This window comes from Uloborus diversus, chromosome 8 (assembly GCF_026930045.1).
Source record: "Uloborus diversus isolate 005 chromosome 8, Udiv.v.3.1, whole genome shotgun sequence".
In the NCBI taxonomy this organism is placed as follows: domain Eukaryota; kingdom Metazoa; phylum Arthropoda; class Arachnida; order Araneae; family Uloboridae; genus Uloborus; species Uloborus diversus.
Window position 1 is genome coordinate 124,727,606 of NC_072738.1, and position 882 is coordinate 124,728,487.

The window sequence follows — 882 nt, forward strand, 5'->3', positions numbered from 1 at the left end:
TACTCACTGTTGAAAGTTCTTTTTTAACTTCACTCTTTCGGACACTTCTCTTTTAGTCATAAAACGGTATGAAAAATCATGTTAAATAATTGCCTAGCATTTGTGCACTTAACAAGATTTTTACCAATTATTTAAACACGAATATTGAGAAAAACATTCAACAACAAAACACTGTAAAAAATCAGCTAACATGAGATAATATTCCAAACTCCGCAAAAGATTATGCAATATAACACAACTTTCTTTTAGCATGATACAAAAAATGTTGAACATGAAAATGTTTCGCTGCTCAAATGAACAAAAGCTGCTTGTCTTCAGCTGTTGCATAACCACTCATAATTTTAAGATTTTTCTTTCTTTTTACATAAGTTTGAGATGAATCAAATGGCTACATCTACAAGGTTTAGATTTGGGTAGGAAAGAAGTACAGCCTCTCCCAAAATATTTTAATCTAAGCGTGAATGAGTTTTCACGGACAGTAATTTCGCGAAATCGGTGAAGCTTTTGCTGAATAGAAAGAATTTTGTGCCATATTATATGTAGATGTTCAAAACGTATGCTCTGTAAGCGTGAGTTTTAGCAAAAATAGAATCTTTAAAATTTAATGATTTCGAATACATAAGATTTTTTTTTCTTTTTTTGTATGAATATCGCTTATCATTTTACCCCCAAAAAACAATTTGATTTTTTTTTGGTTTCGTGTTAAACATTTTTCACTGTATTTAAATGGAAATATATTGTACCATTAAGATTTCCAATTCGATCATTATGATTTTTAAAATACAAAAGGAGACTTTACTTTGGATAAATTTAACTTGTTACAACAAACGTGATTATATCAATAATAGTTCCAACTATTCATGTTGTATGTAGAATGCTTGA